General features: G+C 41.0%; 1 protein-coding gene across 1 annotated transcript in view; it reads left to right on the top strand.

Annotated features, from left to right (window-relative positions):
• The first annotated feature begins 17,274 nt into the window (after positions 1-17,274).
• Shroom3 (shroom family member 3) overlaps positions 17,275-23,298 on the top strand; it is a 173,206-nt gene continuing 167,182 nt past the window's right edge. Inside the window, exon 1 of the mRNA XM_015499268.2 lies at positions 17,275-17,628. The gene's annotated coding sequence lies outside the window, so the exon portion shown is untranslated. The remainder of the gene's footprint in view (positions 17,629-23,298) is intronic.

Below are 23,298 nucleotides of genomic sequence, written 5' to 3'. Positions count from 1 at the left end.
ACACACACATGCATGCATGCAGCACACATGCATGAGTGATACATTCTGTTTCCTCTCCTTGGCATATAAACTCTTTGATGGAAAGATTTTTATTCAATGCGCTATTCTCAGTGCTTGGAATGGTCTCTGACACATAATATGTGCTCACTAAATATTTGTGAGATGAACATGAAAATGTCTCCAGTAGCAGCTGTGTGCATGGTGGTTAGGAGCACCTGCTCCGAGCTGGGTCTCCTGACTTTGCCTCTCAGCTTTTCCATTTACTCTCAAGGTCCCCAAACCAAGTTACCCTAGTAGCAATGCCTCCCTCACTGGTGTAGTAAATTGCCATTTAAATGTTGGGTGTTCTTAATTATGTCATTAAACAGGGCAAGTCCTTTTTCTTGCATTAGTTTATTGGGACAGGTTGTTTGGGCTTATCCTCCCTGTCTATTTTTTGTGGCACATTATCAATAGTCTTATCACTAAACCAACCACACTTTTCACCTATATCCTGCACCAAAGAATAACCATATCTGAATGTTCCCCACCCCCCTCTGAAATGAGATCCATCAAATTGCCTCCCACCTTTATTCCCCTGTGACACTGCTTAGTAAAGTGACCCACTGCCAGTCCTTGTTCTGGAAGCCTGGCCTTTGGGATGCTTCCTTTGGCAGGACCTGCTCTTCTCCATGCCCTTGGCTTTTCCCAGCCTGACTGCAGTCAGTGACCTTTGCAGTTACCTGTTACCTGAGGTTACTTGTTACTCCTATACCACCCCGACCCCTTGGGGAGTGGTGCTGTGTAGTGGTTAGGAGCAGTGGCTTAGAATCCAAAAGAACTTGGTTGGCAACACAAGTTGGACAATGGGTTTCAACTCTCATTTTTCTCATTAGGAAATTGAAGTTAAACATCCCTACTTGGTCTGAGGACAATAAAGATGACATGTATAAAGAAAGTATACACTTTCATTAATAATTTCAGTACTAGTTATTGAGCAGGAGCCAGTACCCATACTCAGCAAATAGTTGTTAAATGGAGGCATGCTCCTCTCTTTTCTAAGAGAATTGGGTTCTTTCCCACATGTAGCCATTTTACTGCATCACCACCCAATAGATGTGGGTAAGAGCAAGATTCAAGGTGGACTTGGCTCATGTTTCTTGCCAGTGAGAGTTAAACCTAAACTAGACAAAAATCAAATTTGTCAAGCGGGGGTAGGGTGGGGAATCAATGGAAAAGAGTGACTGAAGATTTAAAAGGACTTGAGTATGGTAGAGGGTGGAAGATAGGTAGGAGATCACAGGCAAAGCCCCTCTGCAAACTTCCAGAGGCATCATTCTGGAGAACAGCTCTTGCTTTATAAAAGTCAAAGCACCAAACAATGAAAGGACTTAGCCTTAGGTCACAGGTCTGGTAAACCATGGAATGAGGAAGAGAAGTCAGATGTTCCACTACCAAGTCAGCCAAGATATACAAAAATATGGAACACTCCAGAGGCAAGAGCTCTTTTTTTGTTGAGTTGTATGGCTTACATGGGGTCTTCTTTCTTTCTTTCTTTCTTTCTTTCTTTCTTTCTTTCTTGCAGTGCTGGGAATTGAACCTAGGACCTCACTCATACTAGGCAAGCATCTTGCAAGTGGAGCTACACCCCCAGCCTCATATTTTAAATCCTTGATCATATAGATAATCCTTCATACCCATGTGCATTTTTTTACAAGAATGAGATCATATTACAAATGCTACTGATTTTTTTTGTAGGCTTTCTTTTTTACTTATTATATCATGTAGGCTTTCTTTTTTACTTATTACTAATAACATTTTACATCAATTTTAGTTTCTGATTTAGTTTATTCACATAATATGTGATTGCTTCATAATTTAACTTCTCCTTATTGTAAACCCTTAAAGCTGTTTGTACCCTTTTTGCAAATAATGGTAAAAGGAATTTCCTTCTGGCCAAATGTTTGAGCTCTAGTTGAGGTGAGTGTGGTCATGCTTTACCTGATGATTCTTTTTCTTGCTCTTTAATATCGTTCCTGTTTTCCTATATTCTTTCTGAAGCATTTTTTTTTCCTTAAAATGTGAACTTTCTCCACAACTTGAGTCAAAAACAGCTGTGATGCCTATTTAACATACAAATGCCTAGCCCTTCTCTAAGTCAGACTGGGAAGGGGCCTACTGTAGAATAAATTTGCCTGGGGATTCTCACATCCACAAAGCTTGCAGCCTGTAGCCCTAGGAGGTTCAGATAGGCCTACCTCTGGCTGGGTGAAGTCATCCCTCTAGATCTTTCCTTGTCTGATTGGTCCCCAAAAGACACAAAAGGATGGGATCAATGTTAATTTGAGCAACTCCATGGTTATTCTCCCAAAATTTCTAGCACCAAGCCTCTTCTTAGCTTTGATGTGCAGGTGAAGTTTGAAATTCAAACTTGCAATTTCAAATAGAGCTTGGGCACAATTCTCATTTTCTCTGAACTTCTTCATAAGCATTTGAGAACACAACCCAAATGCAAAGAAAAAAAACAGCAATGTTTTTTAAACAGCAATGGTTTGCAACTTGCCTTCTTTCCAAGGGCATAGCAGCCTGAAGCAGTTTCTAAAAATAGACCTTCCTAGTACAGGTCACTAAGCAGGAATGACCTCCTTGTCACTCTGTTTACACAGTTTTACATCTGACACTCTCATAACAACAGCGCTGAGGCAGCAGAACCATCAGTCTGTGGGAATTCTTGGTAAAAATGCAACCTGGGGCTATAGCCCAGGAACGTCTAGCAGAAGCTGGAGGTGTTTGGACTCAAGGCCCTTCAACCTTTGCCTCATGATTTCTCATCCCCTTTCCATCACTGTCTCAAAGTCAGGGGCAGAGGTCAAAAACCCCATGTCATTCCACAAGATACTAATGAACAGAGATATGAACTCGTGTTGAGGAATTTAAGACCCACAGTGTTTGATTTTGTTTTGTTTAATGTATTTTGCATTCCTGCTCTTTGCAAATGTGTCAGCTTACAAATCATCATCTAATTGCAAATTTCATGTTGGAAGCTTTAATAAAAAAGGTTCAGAAAAAGTTTATTTATCTTTGCTATTTTCAAAACAGTCCTGCAATAGTAAGATATCTTTTCTCTTTGTATAATAAGTTGGGTATATCCCTGTCCCTGACCCTAAATGCACAGACAACATGGGTGGTAGTAGAACTACAATTTCTTGGGATTAGCATTCTAAACTTATGGAAATGGGATAAAAGGCGGGGGGAGAAGTTGACATTGAATATACATGAGGAGATTGAACTGGACCATTGGACATTCACATACATAGGATTCCTTCCAGGTTCTGAAGAAATGGATTAATTGGATAAAATTTAGAATATTACTTATAAGAATCAATTCTGATTCATGCAATAGCCTATCATCTTTAAATAAATAAATTTACTAAGCTCTTAAAAATGTGGGTTCTGGGTGCCCTATGTTTCTTCATCTTCTCATTTAATTTCACAACAACCTTGGAAATGGGTAGGTACTATTATTATTCTATTTTGCAAGTGAGAAAACTAACTTGTGAGAGAGCAGTCCAGCTGGGAGGGCACATCTAGCCATGTGGATTTGAACTCTAGCACATGACACAGAGGCCCAAGTTCTTATGCCAGTCTGTGTTCAGAGGAGCTGATCTTCTGTGATTGCTCAAACCCCAGAACCCACACTGGTTCTTCAGCCTCTGGGTGACCACAGATCAGACTCTACCAGTGTCTTCTTTTGTTTTGCTTTAAAGATGGTACACACTGGTGCCTTTTGTTTCCCTAGCAGTGTTGATTCACATTCCCTTAAAGAAATTAACCTTGCCATCTTGTTTCACTTGTTTGACGTGAGCAAGTCCACATGCCAATAAAAACAGAAATGGGGGAAATAGCTTAGCAGAAGGGAGAAGTGATAGAGGGTTTTATGGTTTGTCAAGATAGTTAGTACAGGCTCATCATTTTATACCCCTACCCCTGCCTAGAAGACACAGAACAAAATCCCACAGCTTTTGATTCCAATCACACCTTGTTCTATAATTTTATAAGTGGTTGAAATGCCTGATTAATATTGAAATGTTGGAATATTCATTGTTTTGTAAGAGTATATTTTCTAGTTCCAATGAGATTTTATCATTTCTGTCCCAAATAGTAGATGCTTATTAATGATGTCCTGTCTAAGTACTGCATTTGTCAGTACTACCTTATGGCCCTAGAAGTCTCTTTGTCCCTTGTAGGATGGGCTCTTCTCAGGACTAATCCAGTTTCAGAAGGAGCTGAAATCTATTTTTTATGCTCTGTTACTACTAGTACTCTAATAAAGTCCCCTCATTCCCATATTCCTACTCCTCACCCCCAAATCTGTCCTCCCTCAGAATTATTTCTCCACAATTGTCTTTCCTAATCCCTCATCCAAACTTGCCTATCCATTTCTTACTCCTTTGGAACTTTGGTAGATGACTTGCTAATCTCCAAAAATGTGGCTGAGAATGGTAAAAATCCTTCAAGAGCCGTACAATACAGTTAACATAAAACAGGAATAATAAAGCCATTGATCATATATTTTTGTTTGTGTGTGTAGTGCTGGGGATCGAACCCAGGGCCTTTGACATGCTAGGCAAGCACTTTACCACTCAGCTACATCTCCAGTCAGATTTTTAGAACATATAAACATATTTTTGTTCAATGTTGCAGATTATCTGTATGTCACCATAAAAGAGTGGGTTCCCCATGGAGTAATCTCAGTGACAAATAGCTTGGCATTATTTGATGGTAGATAGATGGGTTCTGTCATTAGAAGCCTTCAAGTCATGGGCCAGAATATAACCTTGAAGGCTGACATTGGCCACACCAGCCTGCATATTCTGTATCATCCTGAGAGCTTGATGTGTGACTCACTGTTCCCTAAGGGCAGGGCACTTTAGTGATGGTGGGCCATGGAGTTAAGGCATAAAGGCTATGTCACATATCCTGACAGTATAGTTAAAAGGCTCCTTCACAATTTCAGAAACCATTTTGCAAGGATGTTGTGAGAACTCAATGTGAAACTCTATATTTTGAACATATTGAAAAGAAAGTAATTGGCACATCTCAGGTTCGGTTGTATCAGTATAGTATTTATCTTTGTGGATTGTCAGCAGGGGAGAGTTTATATGGAACTGCTTTTTCTCTGCCACACACTGTTTCTGAAATATTGATACAAGCCAGTAACCCAATAAAATTGGGGTTTAGATCTGTCTTTTGCTCCAATTGACACCATAAGTAAACCATATAATGATTGAGATTTTTTGGTTAAAGTAGGCAGTGGGATAAAGAGACCCTTGAATAACCTCAGCATTCCATGTCCATAGCAAATAAATGGTAGGTTGCAAGCAAGGTGGCCTGTTTTAGCAAATAAAAATGCAGATGCCCAGTTAAATTTTAGTTTCACATAAACAATGAATAAAATTTTCAAAAATATGTCTCAAATTTTATCTAGCTGCCCTAATTACATGACAAGTTAGATGTACAGAAAAAAACAAAGTGGGCTCTTTCTTTAATCTAAACTTAATTTAATCTTCCTTATAAAACCATTCCTGCTGGTTAGCAAAGAAAGAAATGAAATAATAAAGTCTAGTCCTGGGGCTGGGGTTGTGGCTCAGTGGTGGAGCGCTTGCCTTGCATGCGTGGAACACTGGGTTCGATCCTTAGCACCACATAAATTAATAAAGATATTGTGTCCATCTACAACTAAAAAATTAAAAATAAATAAATAAATAAAGTCTACTCTTGGCCAAGGTAAAAGCTCGCTTGGTCCAATCATTTGAATATTCATTTGAGGTAATGCTCAGTCTGTAAAATAAAATGCTCCCTTCTCAAAATTCATCTTCTACGTCCACCTTAGACCCGCCTTGCCAAAACAGGAAGGGGCTTAGGGTTTTGGGACAGTGGTGAGTGCCAGTCTTTGGCAATGTCGTAGGCTCCCCAGTTGCTGCTGGCCTCCACACTATATTCTGCAACTGGTAAATACATGGTCAGTTTGGTTTGGGCCTGGGCAATGCCCTTGGGATCACTGTCTACCTCCCACCTGCAGACTCAGCCGCTGCTGAGCTTCAGACACCTTAGCATCTGCTATTTCCCATTTTAGCAGCTCCCAGACCCAGGGGCCTACCCTAGGCTCATCTCACCCTCCCCATCATGACCACCTTGTTGCAAAACTGCTGGCTAATATCCTGTGTCTGAGATTTTTTTATCTCTGACTAGACCTCTGGAGACCTCCTGATAGAGCTGGACTCTCTCCACAGTGATGTTCTCCTAGGATTTCAGATGGAGTCATAAAACCAAGACTCCCTGAGCCCTTGACTTCCCTTCACTTACCTCTACAGAAGACCTTGGTTGCCACAGCTTGACTTATCACCGTCCTCTTCCTCATGGTACAACACCCTGGGTTGTAGAAGGTAGGACCCTCTCACATTCTTTTGCTCTGCTGTGGGCCTCTCTTCCTCTAACTGCAAGCCTCCTGTCTTAGGTGGGAGGGAATCATCTATGCAGTATGGGTAAAATTTGGTGATTGGAATCCTCTAGATTAAACCCTAGGTTACAGGGGTTCTCAAAAGTGTGGTCACAGATCAGGAACTTCTATTAAATGCAAATTCTCTGGCCTTACTCTAAACCTCCTGAATCAGAAACTCTGGGATTTGGGCCTGGCAATCTGGTTTACCAAGCCTTCCCTGTGTTTCTGATGTACCCTAAGAGTCACAGCATTAGAGATTCCAAAAAATTCTCTGTTCCTCTCCACCTCCCCTCTCATGGTTTTCAAGCCTTACATGTTGTTAAACAGACCAGATGCTCTTTCTTAATCTAATTGATTGATTACCCTAAACTCAAAACATTGTGTCATTTAACAAAGAGGATTTTTCATCTTAAAAAGAAAGAAAATTCTGCCACATGCTACAAGGACAAATCTTGAGGACATGATGCTGAGTAAAATAAACTAATAGTAAAAGATGATTCCACTTATATGAGGCACCTAGTCAGATTCATAGAGAAGAAAGTGTAATGGAGATCACCAGGGGCAGAGTGTGGGGGTGGGGGAGGCGGGGTTTGAGGAGCTACTGTTCCATGGGAACAGAGTTTCAGTTGTGCAAGGTGAAGACATTCTGGAGATGGCTGGTGACACAGTAGTGTGAGAGCACTTAATACCATCAAACTGTATGCTTTTAATTAAAAAATGAAAGAAATTTGGTGTTTAATGTAAAAATTAAAATTATGAGTTAAAAACGGCTTAAGTTCTTACCAATAGGTTTGAGAACAGCCACCTGGCTAACTCAGCTGCTTAAACATGAGCCACAATCCTAAAGGTTAGCGTTCCAATCTGAATGTTGAAGAAGATGCTCCTGGTATTTGGGTTTCACCAGATCTTAGTTGAGTGTCTGAGCTATAGTCTGAGAAACTAGTCAAATACAGCTGAGTCAAGAATTCAATTAGGGTAGTTAGTCTCAACTTGGCTACTGAGTTAAAAGGTAATACTGACTTGGAATTTTCGCATACCTTCACCTAAAAGTTCTCTGCATAAACTAACTCCTAATGGTCTCCATTTTTCTATATTTCTTCATAAGAAGTATTGGTAAGTCGTGGTTTCTCCCCATATGTCTGAGAAGGGCCTGGCAATTTGCCCTGTGCTTGGCTAGGGTAGGAAGACTTCTGGGTCTCTTATTGCTCTACTCCTCTAACCATTTGGCATCCGTGGATGGTTTTGTCCTCCTCAGAGACAACAAAAAGGAGAAAGTGGTATTAGTAGATGGTGGATTTTAGAGCACTCTCTTCACTTCCTACATTAGTTGCCCACTCAATAAAAGAATATTCCTTAATAGAAACAATTTGAATTTTCTCAATCTTGTTGGAGGATAAATTAAAGCATCTTTAGGAAAATTCTCCAATCTAAGGAAAAACAGTGAACTTAATATGCAGAACACAGACTCAAGGCAAGTTCCTCCAACTCATTCACAATCCAGTTGCCACCAGTTGTCCCCCTTTATGAAATTCTGTGGCCACCGCTGTTCTAATCCAATTTCCCTGTTGCACACATTTCCAGAGAACAATCTTCAAACATCTAATTCTACCTTCTGTCTCAGAACTATATTGGTGCAAGACAATGTTCTCCATGAGCCCCAAGAAATTAGCTTAGGGGAATAAAAGTAGATAATACCTATACTAATAAAAGATAATTATATCTTTCTATTTTTTTACTAAATTACTTTTTTTTTTTAGTACCTAAGGCTGGGTTTGGGGGCATAGGCCTGGAATTCTAGCTACTTGGGAGGCTGAGGCTAAGTTGCTGCGGATTCCTGAACCTCAGAAACTTAAACCCTGTCTCAAAATTTTGTAAGGCTGCGGATGTAGCACAGTGGTAGAGCATCCCTGGGTACAATCACCAGTACAGAAAGGGGGCAGGAATATATCTGCGTAATAAACACTAGTTTTTGAAACCCACCATCACCAGTCCTTATAATTTGAATCATAAAATTATGCATTTTAAGTGGAATAAGGTTCATGGTGCTTCTGGTTAGGAACTGAAGTTTATCATGTTCTTGTCGAAGAGTTAAGAAAATATACCATCTACTAATTTAATGGGGAGGCCGAATAGTGGAATGGAAAAGTACCTGGGTTTGGGATAGCCCTGCCTTTGATCTAGATTTTCACTTATTAGCTGTGTAATTGCAGCTGTATAATCTATTACAGACTTGGCTTCCTTTAGCTGTACAGTTGGAATAAAGTTATATCTCAGAAGTTTTTGAGATGCTTAAATATGATACAGAGATAAAATTGTACCTCTGTATCCACTGGGGATTGGTTTCAGGACCTGGCCTCTTCCCCAACCATGGATACCAAAAATCTGCAAATTCTCAAGTCCTTTATATAAAGTGGTATAGCATTTGCATGTGACCTATGCACATCCTCCTGTATACTTAAAATGTCTTTTTTTTTCTTACTTTTGTGCTAGAGATCAAACCAGGACCTTGTGTGTTCTAGGCAAGCACTTCGCTACTAAGCTGCATCCCAGCCCTCTAGATTACTTTTAATACCTAGTACAATGCAAATACTATGTAAATAATGATTCTATATTGTTTAGAGGATAATGACAAGGAGAAAAATTCTGTACATGATCAATACAGATGCAATTTATTTTTCTGAATATTTTTGCTCCAAGGTGGGTTGAATTTATGGATGCAGAACTCACAGGTACAGAGGACACACTGTGCTTTATGCAGAGTGATAACTAAATACATGCATGGTCACTGCACCAGAAACAAAAGCTACCAGAGAGAACAGGTGTGTGCAGGCAGTGAGCATCAGAAGCTGAAGAAGCTGTGGGCTGAATCGTCACTTTTTCTGGGGATGTCTGCGTTTTGTTAAATGCAGATTTATTTCTTTCAATCTGAAGCAACTCAACCTGTTTTCAGTTTCTCATGATAAAGATTTGAATAAGGCAGCAACAGGCAACAAATTAACTGATGATGAAGGTCCAAATTGGGGCTAGAGAGTCTGGAATAGTTCTTGGTGTATACTAGAAATGTTTTCAAGCATTTCCACTTTTTATGTAGGTTAGTATACTTTACATCATGCTCTATGTATTTATACTTCGGCGGGGGGGGGGGGTGCAGGTTCTGGAATCAAACACAGGGCCTTGTGCATGCTAGGCAAGTGCACTACCACTGACCTATATTCCCCAACCCTTAAAAACAATTTGAATGCTGTGCACATAAAGATCATAAGTCTACACATACAAATCCACTGTAAAAGATAGTCATTTTTTATTTTAAAAAGCCAACTCAGTGAAGTTAGTAATGTTCTTTGTTTGAATTTGAAAATAACATCTTCCACAAGTATGTGGCCTACAGATGTTTGTTTAACTCCACATTAAAAATTGGAAAGTTTTATATAATGTGGATTTCTGGCTTCTGGAAAAACCAGACCATCTGGCAGAGTGGCTTGGAGCTTCGTGCACCCACCTAATCAGAGAGGCGTCCCCTCTCTGGTTAGCCGTGGGGCTCCACTGCTTCCCTTGGTCTTACACCTGCCACTTGGCGGAGTGACTTACCTGCCTACCCCAGGAGGCACTTGAGGTTGCCAGGCTGGTCACCAGTTGCCAGTTATCTTTCCCATCTCCATCTGTCGGTGCTGCCTTTGCCATCAGTGGGCTGACGGACAATTCCAAATACCAACCTGGGGAGGGAACCACCGCATCTCACTCCCTTTGATCTTTCCAGTACCCTCCATAGCAAGTGTTCAGGAAACGTCTGTCGAGTGAATGAAGAACAGCCCCATTCCCTGTGCTGCCTGCTCGCCTGTGCGCCTTCTGTCACAATTCTTTTCAAGACTAGTGTGTTTGCTAGCTCCACTGTGATTCTCACTGCCTTTAGCTACTGTCGTACAAGATTCAGGGCTAGGAAAGAGAAAGGAAAAAATGTTCTCCTCCTTGTCAGTTTAAATTATGATTTGAAGCAGGTTTATTATACCAAATTATCATCAGGCTAATTGCTTGACAGACTCTCCTATTACTGCTGGCTGGCGCCACTCACCTGATCTACTCTGCTGATAGCTGGCTGGGAGAGTGGGGCATATACTCACCAGGGAGAGTTCCCCAGAAAAATACCCAGAGCCCCCACACATCACACAACAAATCAACCTTGTGCAGAAGTGCTTAAGAGCATATAATCTGAAATCAGGCTGCTGAGCTCCACGTCCTGGTAGTACTATCTGTTAGTTCCTTGACTTTGGGACAAGTTTTTCATCTCTCTGTGCCTGTGATTCTTCAGCTGTGACATGGGTATTATTATACTAGCATTCCCTTTGGAAAAAAATTTTAAAATAATGCATTTCTGGACATGATTACCCTATTTGCATATTTGATTATATGACCTATAGAACTCTACATCATGTACAACCAAATGGATGAGAAGTTATACTCCATTTATGTATGATGTGTCCAAGTGCATTCTACTGTCATGTATAACTAATTAGAATAAATATATATATAATAATGCATTCCCTAGTAGGGTTGTGGAGAGAACTAAAACAAAATATATATAGTACTTGGTAGCTCCTGCCTAATAGGTTGTAAGCACCCTAAGCAACTAAGTGCACATGTAAGTAAGAGTATGAATGTCACAGACATGTGCTATTTTTACACCTTATTCATTCTTTGGAGTAGCTGTGTGATGGTCCTAGAGATAGAAAAAAGCCATTAATATGCTGTAATTTTATTCCACAATGCCCTTTCTCCAGAGTTCTTTACCCTTATTCTTAGCACTAAATGGTAACTTGGGTTCCCTGGCTGGGATGCTGAGTCTTGGAAGCAACAACTGAGTGAATACCTTTATTAACTAGGTACTGGCCACTGCCATTCTTGTGAGGAAGTACCTTGGATTTCCCAGAGAATTAGAGAATGCGAAGAGAGAGTGAGAGAGAGAAAGAAAGAGAGAGAGAGAGAGAGAGAGAGAGAGAGAGAGAGGCAGGCGGGGGTTTGGTAGGGAAAGAACAGGGATGATATGATTACTGTAGACCAGCAGAATAGAGGCAGAATTAGATTGAAAAGCATATCGACCGTCATCAGTAACGTCAGCAGTGAAAAAAATATCATGGCTTTTGAGTTCCATATCACACGTGGCTTATGTCCTACAGTTATTATACAGGAGAAGTATTGGCCAATTGGATAATGACACTTTGGACTTAACTGACATATTTTATGACGTTTAGAGGCCTTAGGCGTTGTCTCATCAACCTTGAAAATGTCAGGCTGCTGTCAGATTGGGATGGAAAATGTTCGCCCGAGTGCCCAGGGAGCACTGGCTTAGCCTCTTTGTCCACTTCCTTTAGAATGTCCTCGAAAATCTGACTCCTGCAGACACTCAGCGTTCTCCAACAAATAGCTTACCGGGACATTAAATGAAAACAGGCTAGAAGCAAGAAACAGCCTTCCTGGGCTCCTCTCTGCACTCAATGCTGTTTTCCTGGTGCCAGGAGCCTGTGTATGGGGAATCTGTGCAGTTGACTAAACCAGTCCCAAACCCTGTGGAAGGTGATTGACTGAAGTCTTTTCTCACCTCACACATATCATCACCACATTGTCACTGTCATGATCCTCATCGTTACCTATTGTATAACGTTCCTTTCTTTTAAAGATGAAGTGTGATTTCTAAAATCGAGGTGTGCAGGATAATAGATCTACCTGAGTCTCTTACATTACTTTATAAAGTTCAGCTTATTTATTAAGCATCTAAATATATCCAACCATTGCTGTAGGTGCTTGAACTCAGCCATCATCAAAAGCAAGCATCTTTGTCATTATGAAACAGACATTCGTGTGAGCAGAGACAATAAACAATACACAAACATGTGTGTGAATTATACAATACATTGGATGTTCATAAGTGCTCTAAGAAGCAGACCAGAGGCCAAGCCTGTTTCCGTCACTTGTATCATAATATTTCTTAAATTCCTTCCGTGAATATTAAGGTCAAACTTCTAATTTTTAAAAAAACCTACTCCAGGAAAGCTCTCTGGGCTTCAAGAATATAACCATAAAAACACAAGACCTGGTGTGTAAGTGCCCCAGATGTATCCAAATTGACCTCAGGTAGAAAACCAGTCTACCTTACAACTCCTAGAGAATACAGTGTTATGGACTGACCCAAAGGAATTGAAAGTGACCAACAAAACCACTGTGTCTTTCTTGTGTCGTGCAGCTTTCCCACCACAGACCCTCATCTCTAATCCCAAGCAAACACCCTGCAAGGACATGTGCAAATCATTAAGGAAAAATACCAGCGGAAATCTGGTGTTCTGAAATCAAGCTATCCATCTTGGTCTGCAGTTCATCACTGGAGTAACATAAAACTCCCCTGTCTGTGGGTTTGTTTTTTAAAAGCAATCAGAAGAAACCAGGATGTGTCAGAGTGGAAGAGCTGCCAGCTTTTAGAGAAAAGAAAAAATTAAAACATCATATTTTTTGAAAATCAAGTCTAGTGCCAGGCAAGGGGGTACACACCTGTAATCCCAGCGACTCAGGAGGTTGAGGCAGGAGGGTGGCAAGTTCAAGGCCAGCCTTGGCAACTTAGTGAGACCCTGTTTCTAAATTAAAAAAATTTAAAAGGCTGGTTGAATCCCTCTTGCCAACAAAACAAAACAAAACAAAGCAAACAAGCAAAAATACCTCATCTGGTATATTTTATTCCCTTTTCACCATAAATATTAGGAGGGGAAGAAAGTTAGTAATGTTCTGGGCCAGGGAACTCTTCTAAGAATAGAGTGAGTATAACATCTTTAAGTGATTGTTTGAGAAATCAATCAGTGGAAAAACAAGAGGTAAAGGCAAGTACCCCCGCTTTGAGTATAAGGGGTCCACAGTTCCCTTCCAGATTAGATCATCATTACTTCTTCAAACAAGGATGACCTAACCCTCTACAACAGATTACCAAAGAACCTAGGCAGGTGGCATATGAGAAGTGGAGATGTTTGTGAAAGGCTTCAAGATGCTTAGCAGAACTCTGAAGTAGAGAAAGCAGGAAAATAGGAGATGGGACTGAGTGCAAGGTTTAAATTGGACAGCAGGCAGCAGGGAGGGAAGCAGCATTATGTGGATGGCCTCTTTTCTAAATGAGGGGTTTTGGGGAGAACTCATGCACACTCCATGAAGAACTTCTACACCAAAGTAGTCTGCACTGATTGTGAAGGGCATCTGCATTAATCCATTTTCCATTGCTATAATAAAATAAACGAGGCTGAGTAATTTATAAAGGAAAGAGGTTTATTTCACTCACAGTTTTGGAGTCAGCTAGCTCTGAAACTAAGGTGCTAGCTCTTGTGAGCACCCCACTCCCCACCCCTGGTTGTTTGAATCATGGCAGAAGTGTATGTGAGGAGAGAAAACAAGATGAGGAATCCAGAAAGTGGAAAGGCAGGGGAGTGGGAGGTGGGGTGTCAGTTTTTGTTTGTTTGTTTTTATAGTACTGGGAATTGAATCCAGGGCCTTGTGCATGCTGGACAAGTACCCTACCACTGAGCTACATCTCCAGACCATTTTATTGCTTATATTGAGACAGAGTCTTTCTAAGGTTCAGACTGGCCTCAAACTTGCAATCCTCCTGTCTCAGCCTCCTGGGTAGCTGGAATTATAGGTATGCGCCTCCACACCTGGCCAGTCTTGCTCTTTTATAACAACCTTCTCTTGAGAACTAACCATGGACTCCTGAGAACTACATTAATCCCTCCTGAAGACAGGATCTCCAATGGCCCAATCACCTAGCACTAGGCTCTACCTCTTAACGGTTGCACCAACTCCTGACGTTGCCACATTGAGGACCTAATTTCCAACACTTGAACCCTCAAGGGAGATGCCATATCCTACCAAAGCAGCACTGCTCCAGACTTGAGGACCCCTGACTTCATATGTCCTGCCCATGAGTGGCCGCCTGACCACCAGGGGTGATGGGGAACACACAATGTGCTGTCTCACTTTGGGTCATGTAAAGCTAACCCATTTCATTAGAGCTGTAGTGCAACCAGGCACCACATGATATATGCTTACTTGTATTATCACTGTCAGTCCTCCTATTAGATGTGTACCCATTTCAGAGAAGAAAATATTGAGGCTTGGGGAAATTTAGTAAGTTGCATGAACTGTCAAGTAACTGCCAATCCTCTATGGTAGAGGATGGGTCAAAGTGTGGACTTTGGGGTCATATCCCAAAGTGTGGACCTGTGTGTTCACTCCAGCTCTGCTGATAGTTATGAAATGTGGGACTAGTTCCTCTTAACCTCCTTAAGCCTTGACTTCCACATCTGTAAAGTTGGAATAGCAATTTTAGTATCTGCAATTTTAGTATGGAACAGTGATGATTAGAGAATGGAACCTACTCTGGGTTAAACCATATGAAATTGCTACAAAATTAGCAATTTCACATGGTTCAATTTGATTCTGCTGATATGCATCCTTCTTTGTAGATATCATAATGGTTCTCTTTTTTGCCTGGTAATTTATGAAGGGACAGATGCTTTAATTACTTTAATATAATTTAAGTACTGAAGATAGAACCCAGGGCCTCACACATGCGAGGCAAGCTCTCAGCCACAGAGCTACACCCGCAGCTCTTTTTATTTTTTATTTTGAGACAGGGTCTTGTTAAATTGCCTAATGCTAAGTTGCTTGAACTTATGATCCTGCTTCAACCTCTGGAGTAGCTGAGATTACAGGCTTGTGCCATTACAACCAAATCACTTTAATATGATTTTAATATTTTTTTCCTTGCCTGCTTGTTTTAGCTTCCCTAAAGAATCATATAAATATTTCTCTTAACATAACATAGCTTCTGTGAGGACATAGTTCCTGGAGCCAGCAATCTGTCCAGGAAGTTTTCACAGAGAACTTGAAGAGGAGGAGATTTCAAGTGAGCTTAGGGTGGACAGAGTTGGACTGTGAAGAAATCATTGGTGGAATGAAGGGAGTTGACTTCTGGCTCCTTTAAACTCCTGTGAATATTCTGCCATTTGAGGGAATGGTGTTCCCACACTAAAGGCAGGTTGGGATAAACAAATGTCAAACATAACCATTTGTCATTCCACACAGTGGAGAAAAGATCTTGGTCAGCAGCAGGAGGTTGTTAAATTTGACACATTCAACTTGAATTGTGTAGCTGGCTGCTCTTGAACTCTGGCCTGCTGGCATAGCTCATGCAGGAAGGAAATGAAACTCAGTTGTGGTGTTTGGGGAGGTTTTAGGGGTGGGAGGAAAACGCAAGACTGGGATGAGAATTTTGCTTTTCTAAAAAAAGAAGGCTGCTTTTGAAAGAATGCATCTGGTAGAAGGTTCTCTTCTGATAGGGGATTCTGTGCCCCTCCCTGACCATTGTTCCCAGGCATTTGTCCCTCCATCCGATTTCCTTAAATTTCACTCCAGAGATATAAATAGCTCTGGAATTCAAGTGGAACATTCTGGAATGACAGCCTTTCTAGTTAATATAGAAACGGTCTTTAAATAAAATTTGTCTCACCTTTGAAATGCAGTGACATTCAGGCTTTCCGGGTGTCTGGAATGGAGATAACATTGCATATAGAACATAATGCCCTCTATGATTTTACAATTCTGACACATGGTGGACGTGTGTATGTGTGTGTGTATGTGTGTGTGTGTGTGTGTGTGTGTAGCCATGTTCTTTCTTTTTTCTTTCCCCCCTAAAAAATAATTTGCAGCCTAAGGTGTGGCTCAGTGGTAGAGCCCTTGTACAAGGCTCTGGGTTCAACCTCCAGTGTGGCAAAAATAACAAAAACCAAAACACAAACTATACACTATGGTTGAAAAACCAGAACATCTCTCACACACACACACACACACACACACACACAGCCTCCAAATCTTAAGATCCTTTTGCAAGGAAATTTACAAATTATCTCTGGGTATTTGTTTTTTTTCCCACCATGGCAGTTGTAAACTGATGAAAATTCACTGACATACCCAGGAACTCAGACACACTGGGAGTCCCACTTTCGATCTGTGTGTACTGTTGCTTTTCTCTTTCTCTTTGTGTCTATGGTTACTGTTAAGCTGACCTCTACAGTCTGGGGCAAATACCATACTTGAATCAAGCGCTGCTTATCCATACAGCTGCGAAGGATTGCAATTTCAGGGGCTCAGATGATAGATTTAAGTAAAAAATTCCTTTCACTGGTTTCACTTCAGGGAATCTATGATATTTCACCCACAAAGGTGGGCTGCATTGCCTTCATGTTGCTGAATTATAAAATGTAGTGTTTTCTTTGTTGTTGCATCTTGATTTTTTACAAGCAGCATCTTTTTAAATTTTTGTGTGATTTAGGTGATTTTTTTTTTTTTTACAATATTGAATTTCATGGTCAAAAACCATGACTGTAAGAAAGGTCTTTGTTTGCTTCTCGCTCCCATAATCCCAGCTTCTGTAAGCAACTTGCAAAGAAAAAAAAATAGCTAATTAAAAATTGAACTTAATCTGTTGCAAAAATTCTAAACAAAGACTAACAAGGGGAGGGGAAGGAAAAGCAGAATAAAGTGTTAGCACTCGATGGTGGCTACCTATACTTCTTTACCTTCACCTTATCATCTCACTATATTGTGGTATTTGTGTCAGAGGACCCTAGAGCGACACTTGTCAGGGAGGGCAGGAGAGAGCTTACCAATACTGAAAGCTTTCCTGGCCACAGCCCGACAGCCTCTGCAGGGTGCCTTGGAGCCCAGCTGCCTGCGGCCACTGTAGAAACCGGTTCTCAGGTTCTGGCCAAGTGACGTCCCTTCACATCAGGGGGCCTGCTCCTGTCAGGCAGGCTGGCCGGCGATTGGCTGGGGACAGGGCAGTAATTCGAACCGCCTTTTGTACTTGGCTAATCAGGGCAGCGCAGGTTCCGAGCTGAGGTGGCTCCGGTGGTGGAAGACACCTGTGTCTTAGGTCTCGCCTTCCCGGGGCTGGCTCTCCCTCGGGGATTTCTTTCTGCACCAGAATTGCACCTCTGTGTCACCGTCCCCTTGCCACTGAGCACCCTCCGTGGGCCAGCATGGCCCATGTCATGCTGGACAGAGATATCTGACAGAAAAATGAGAACAATGGAATCCTGGGCTTAGACTGCCATCAGGTAAGTCCATTTTAAACCAGTCATTTCTCCATGACGTTTTTTCTACATTTATCTGGACAGAAATGCCTGTAATGGGAAGGGAAACTAAAGCCAGGCAGGGAGCTTGCTCAGTTCAGGCCTGTGTGGTGAAATCAGGTTACTCAGCCATCGGTGTGGGGGCAAAAGGATACAAAGGAGAAAATAAAGATGTAAGTGGGGAGGGGGGACTTGACAAATTATTGTAACCTTTGCAGGCATTTGACAACTCAAGAGATAATAAAGTAACTTTTAATGAAAGGTAACAAATATATATATGGTAACTTGTATAATATTAGAAAATCAGGCGAAATGTCTTGACCCTCCAATCATGCAACCCCAAGGATTTGTAGTCTAATTTTTTGGGGGGGTGGGGTGGCAGGTAACCGGTTATAGCTTATTTTTAAAGCTATCTTTAACTTTTTCTCACGTGATGTAAAAGCAGCTTTTCTTTTTCAGGTGTGTTCACCATAGGTGAGTTGGTGAATTCCACCTCAGCAAGGAGTTCTGATTGTATTGGTTGGTTCACTTTGCCCATCCTTATGTTTGAGAGAGGGTCAATTCTAAGATTCTAAATGCTGGCCCCTCAATGGGTGCAGCAGTTGAGATGCTTAGGAATGTTAAGCTGTGGTTCCGATTAAGCTTATGTTCTCCTCTGATTTCATTTTACTTGTAAATTGATTGACAGACATCTCAAGAACTGTCCTATTTTTCACCTTGGGTTGGTGTTTGTGTACTTGTAATATGAGGCTTTAGCAATCAAAGATGTGTAAAAGGTCAGTGGTTTGGGATTGCTGTTTTCACCCTGATTTTTTTTTCATGATGGGGAGGAAGTAATTTTCCTTTGAGTTTTTTTTTTTTAAATGAAAACATTTTATAAATGGGTGAGGTTTTATATATATATATATATATATAGTTATATAGTTATACATATATATATATAGTTATACATATATATATATAGTTATATATATATATATATATATAGTTCTGAGATTGCTTTTTCCATCTTATTAGTTTTAAGAGTATAAACACCTTTCTTTCATGAGTTCAATTCCCAGTGATTCTAGTCAAGTAATAAACAGAAATAGAGAAAACAGAGGTGACAGGCATTCAGAAGCCATGCACTCAGAAAGTATGTTAATCATCTGGAAATACATTGTTTCTTTCAATGTTTATAGCCAGTTGGAATTTTTCATCTTAATTGCTAGCTAACACGTCTTTATAAACTTATTTTTCTGTAAGATCAACATATTAGTAATGCTAAATATAGTTGCTAAAAACAGCTGCTTTGATGAATGAAAGTATCATAAATGATATTGCCCATAGAGTGAAATGTGATCATCACATGAGTCTACTGCAATCATTTTAAATGTAATATGATAATATATATATATATATATATATATATATATATATATATATATACATACATACATATGTATTGTCGGTGATAACTTAAAAATATAGATTTTTAAAAAATATTTATTTATTTTTTAGTTGTAGTTGGACACAATATCTTTATTTCATTTATTTATTTTTATGTGGTGCTGAGGATCGAACCCAGGGCCTCACATGTGCTAGGTGAGCCCTCTACCGCTGAGCCACAACCCCAGCTCCAAAAAATATAGATTGATAGGTAGGTAGAGAAGTAATACTAAGTGAATTTATAAATGTTGATGAACATTAAAAGCTAAATTGATATTAAATGTTTGAAATATGTTTATATTTCAAAATTTTACCCATCACTTATAAATTACAACCTAGAGATTATGTATAAAAGATTATTTCATGGGTTAAGAATAATTCATTTTTGTATGGAGAGAGATAAATACAATATTAGCTCTAATTAATATCTTTAAGAGGAATTCACTATCAATAAAAACCCGAGTGTTTTAGAAAGGAACAGAAAGCTAGATGAAAAGTTTTATTTCTATTTTATAAATAAGTTAAGTCACATTCATAGACCTCACATTTTATATTAAGAGTATAAAAAGCCCCTGTACAAATCCGCAGTGTACCAGGTGACGCCCAATATGTAACTCAACACAGTCATTAGTAACTAGGGTGGATACAGAGGTATTTCATTCCAAGAACAGTATCATTAGAGAGTTAGATTGGAGGGCAAGGGGATTAAATATCTCAAATTTATTGTTGACCACTTTAAAAGCATCCCTCCAGGAGCTGTGGAATGCCTGCCAGGCCCCCTCCACAGACTGCTGCGTGGAAGGGTCCCTTCTTGTGCTGGGACAGCACACAATGGGGCACAATAGGGCTGCCCAGCCTACCCCTCTGGACACACACTGTGTACCCCATTGGCTGCGCTTGAAAGGTTCAGCTCTGTTAGTGGAAGGCTGCAAGCATCAGAGGTCTCTTCCTCTCCCTCTCTCCCTCCCACCCTCCCTCCTTCCCTGGAGGGGGAGAGTCCTTGTCTCAGCCCCTGGCTTTTCGGAACTGGTAAGCCCTGTGAGTTCAGAAGCTGGGCGAGGACCTCCCTTCTCAATGCCCTCTGGCCATAGGCATCAGATGAGCAAGGTGGGGTTCAGAAGCCCTAGACACAAGAAAAAAAGGCGCCACATTCTCGCCACCATCCCTCTATAGATGGCTTCCTTAAAACATCTCTGGCTGATAGGAAAAAGCACTTTTTGTTAGACCATACCTCTAAAAGGCATGTATTTTTTAACAAAACAAAACAAAACCCACAGCAATTCAGATGGCCACATTTTGGAGACAAGTGGGAAGCTATACCACAGGGCCTACAGGAGATTTTGGGAGGCAAGAACCTGAGCCTTCTCCAGTTATTTTGTTGCTTAGTTGGACAGACTGGGCTAAAAACATGGAAGTCAAATGACAGTGGCAGTGTGGTATTTGTGGCATATCATCTAATCCTACTGCTAGAAAAGCTGCCCATGAACTTGTAGGAACTGGGTCGGGGAGGGGAGCTCTGCTGTTCCTCAAGTGATCAGGGGAGCTGGCGGTCAGCACATACGGAGGACTTTGCTTCTGTACTCCAGGCCTGGTTCCAAATAGAAAACTGGGGATGGAATGTAAATGAGCCCCACCCCGATAAGCTAGTGCTATTTAGAGCCACTTGCTTTTTATTTAATATCAAGTATCAAACTCCTTAGTGAGCAATTAATTTACCTGGGGACCCTCCCTACCAACATCTGAGATCAGCCCAGTCCCGCAGGGGTGGTGGTCGAGGCCCAGAGACCCCATGGTAAGTGGGGTCTCCCAGTTCCACCCTTATCTTTTCCCTTGAAGCAGTGTAGATCTTAATGACCTCACCTTTATGGCCTGATTGCTCAGTTATTCATTCATCCTGGCCTACTGATTCCGCCATCTGATGCCATCATTATCCTAGTTGGGACAACAGAGAAAAGGATTGATTTAATCCATCAGCACCAAGAAGTTAGTGAGAATGAGAAATTCAAATGCCAACCAGGTCTCCTTCCCAATTTGTCTTTCTGTTGAAAGGGGAAATCAGGATTCCTTAAACTTTTCCCCCAGCAATTCTGTCTGGGCACTAAAATTACTTCAGGCCAAAAGTATTCTGGCACTCTTAACTGGATTTCTCTGCACCTGGGAGGGAGTCCAAGGCTCAAACACAATTAAATGAAGCTGGGCCCAGTGGTGCACACCTGTAATCCCAGCAACTCTGGAGGCAGGAGGATCACAATGTTCAAGGGGTGGGGGTACCTCCGAGAGTTAGAATGTTCCTTGGTTCAATCCCCAGTACCAAAAAGACAAAAACAATTCAATGAATCTGGCACAGAGTGGTATGTACAAATGGGTGCATGCATCCACGCACATGCCCACCTGCCCACTTGAGCCACCCAGACACCCAGTGTTTGGTTGGTAAAGTTTGATGGGAGCCTCAACTGGGAAAGACTGCCCCTCTCTGCTGTGATATTTTCCTGGAACGTCCTGATCATTTCATTTACAACAAATTTCAACCCAGGCCCCTTGACAGGGGAGGGCAGCTGGTCAGAAGGTGGCTGGCCTGCTTTGCCTCTAGAGGTATTTCAGGAATGTTAATGGTATGCCTGAGTGGAGGGCTTCACAGCTCCTAGCTCTGGCCTGAGAACTGTTCTTTCAGCCATCTGTTGTGGCCCAGGAAGTCTCATAGCAACGGGCGTCTCAAGAATGGAGCCCTTTAAAAAAAAAAATTAAAATTAACTAACAGAAAACCAAAACATTGCTCCACTGCCCAAGAAGAATCAGGACAGGATTCGGATTCTTTCTACAGAGGGATGAGCTATTAAGGAAGAAAAAGCTTCTGCATCTTTAATTCCTGTTCTTTAAATGAGCAATTTGTACTTGATGTTGAGGTCTTCATTCCTACCTGCCCCCCAGGGTAGAATTCTTTTTTTCCTAGAGAAGAATTGAGGTGAAAACAAGTTTCCAAAGCTGTGGGCAAAATAATTGGCAAAACTATAGTTAAGAAAAAGTGATCAGGGTTTTGAGATTTTCCTGGTATTTCTTGCTCTTAGCGATCCTGTCAGCCCCGGCATTTTTTTTCCTAGTATAATAATGTGAGCTTTATAAACCAGGCTGTTTAGTTAATGAAATGATTTTCAGACAAAGACACTAGTTTTACTGTGACCGTACATGCACTCCAGAATGAATGTCTTGAATCTGGGCAACAGTGGACCTCAGAAAAAGAGGGAGAGGAAGTAATATTTATAGTTTTATATTTTTTAATTGTTGATCATTAAAGTAACCATTTATAAATACTGAGGTCATTTCCCTGGATAGTTAACACTGGAAAATGATAAACACCTGAAGCCTGTGCAGGCACCCAGATGGAGACTGAAGAATTAGATTCTGTTTCACATTCTACAATTTACCAGGCTATTCTAGGAAGGTATGCAACGGCTCAGAGGGCAGTTCCTCATCTGCAAATTAGATTTCTGCATTATTATGAAGATTAAATATAATCACATAAAAGGAACTCGGAAACAATCCTTGAATATGAAGGCCTATAGAGGAGGGTTCTATGCTGTAATTCTTGTTGTTCAACCCTGGGAAAGCATTTTCTTTTTTTAGGGGGGTAGGTACCAGGGATTGAACTCAGAGGTACTTGACCCCTGAGCCACATCCTCAGCCCTATTTTGTATTTTATTTAGAGACAGGGTCTCACTGAGTTGCTTAGAGCCTCACTTTTGCTGAGGCTGGCTCTGAACTCACAATCTTTCTGCCTCAGCCTTCAGAGCTGCTGGGATTACAGCATGCACCACTGTACCCGGCTAACCCTGGGAAAACATTTTCATGAGAACTCTTGTACCTCTTTCATTTTTTAGTTTGGGATGTTTCCCCTAAGTCTTGTGAAATAAAATTTCCCAGGGTCACAAAATGTTTCAAGTGATTTTGCTTTGGCATATGTAATTCTTGGATTTAGGACACATTTGGAATACTCCGTATCCTTGACTGCTAGTATGTATTGCTGTTCATGTAGTTTTCAGGTCTCATACTGTCCCTGATGGTCCAAGATAATGCCACCCACCACCAGGAAGAGGATAAACACTGAGTTTGTTTTCTGGAATGTGAACTCCTAGTGAAATCTTTCCAGGAAAGGCATGACCACGGCCCTCTGTGTGCCTACTGCCTCGCATGTAAAATTGAAGCAACAAATATTTACGGGGCGGGGGGGGG

Source organism: Marmota marmota, unplaced genomic scaffold (genome assembly GCF_001458135.2).
Source record: "Marmota marmota marmota unplaced genomic scaffold, marMar, whole genome shotgun sequence".
In the NCBI taxonomy this organism is placed as follows: Eukaryota; Metazoa; Chordata; class Mammalia; order Rodentia; family Sciuridae; genus Marmota; species Marmota marmota.
This window is presented reverse-complemented; position numbering and strand designations above follow the sequence as displayed.